At 36.7% G+C, this 1,264-nt stretch overlaps 1 protein-coding gene across 3 annotated transcripts in view; it reads left to right on the top strand.

Annotated features, from left to right (window-relative positions):
- The window catches only part of LOC120033568 (cyclin-dependent kinase-like 5), an 84,738-nt gene extending 84,100 nt beyond the window's left edge, over positions 1–638 (top strand). For all 3 annotated transcript variants that reach the window (XM_038979968.1, XM_038979969.1, XM_038979970.1), the window contains one exon: positions 1–638. This exon is cut by the window's left edge and continues 577 nt beyond it. The gene's annotated coding sequence lies outside the window, so the exon portion shown is untranslated.
- The last annotated feature ends 626 nt before the right edge of the window (positions 639–1,264 follow it).

Below are 1,264 nucleotides of genomic sequence, written 5' to 3' on the forward strand. Positions count from 1 at the left end.
CAATAAGAAACGCTTATTTTTTTGTGGTGCGTTGCGAAGCGTTTTAAAACGTTTTCAATTGTGTGCCCTAATGAATAGGACTCTGGGCTCTCACTACTGCCGCCTGCTGGCCGCCAGACGCACCTAGGACTATAGAGATCGGAAGGTTATCTCTCTAAGTTCAGGACTATATGACTGACTGGCCGTAAAAATCTGACCTTTTTTGATGCTTCAAACATTTGATAGAATTTGTATTGATATTATATTATATTATTCATGACATTAATTTTATTTGATTTAAATTAAATGACTTTATTTAACGATATGTAGGCCTAAATGGAGATTTAATAAGTATTGTAGAATGAATAATTGTGTAATATTGCAAGAGCTTTAAAAAGAAATGTAAAAAAGATTATGAGATTCTAACTATATATAATAATAATTCAATATTTCATCCAAAATATTTAATTGTGGAGGTTTTACAGAATTTCTATTTCTTGTTGTTACAGTATAGCCTGTTTGTTCTGTCCGTTTACTTTGTCTCTTTAATGTATTTATTTGATCTGATTTGACACAAAGTTATGGAGATATATGTACGACAGATGGACAAAGACAAATGATATAATATTATAATGTATGATAAAATAATGAGATACCTATATGGCTCAGGGTTGTGAAGTTTGTAAAGGTAATCATTTGCCACATCATCTTGACAAACATGTGTAGCCTGGCTCCAACTCGTATGGTCTATGGTCAGTTAGCACAAACAGATGGGAATGTACTGTAAGGTACTGTTTGTTGTAAAGGGTCATTCTGCAGTACGGTAACCATGACAGTCACACCCGCTGATCTAGTTATTAGAGACTCAGGCACCATGTGGAGATTCCTGTTGCGATGTCCTGTTGTTTCCTGATGAAGGATGCACACACACACAAACGCACGTACCAGAGATATCCATAGCAGAGATAGCCATACCAGAGATAGCCATACCAGAGATAGCCATACCAGAGATATCCATACCAGAGATAGCCATACCAGAGATAGCCATAGCAGAGATAGCCATACCAGAGATATCCATACCAGAGATATCCATACCAGAGATATCCATACCAGAGATATCCATAGCAGAGACAGCCATACCAGAGATATCTGTACCAGAGATATCCATACCATACCAGTTTGTGCTGTTGGCTTTAAAGTGTAAAATACGTAGGCCTAACTTTCTGATATTGGCACAATGAATGTCATGGATATCTTTAGCCCTGGCTAGTCATTAATCTACAGT

Source organism: Salvelinus namaycush, chromosome 40, assembly GCF_016432855.1.
Source record: "Salvelinus namaycush isolate Seneca chromosome 40, SaNama_1.0, whole genome shotgun sequence".
Taxonomy (NCBI): domain Eukaryota; kingdom Metazoa; phylum Chordata; class Actinopteri; order Salmoniformes; family Salmonidae; genus Salvelinus; species Salvelinus namaycush.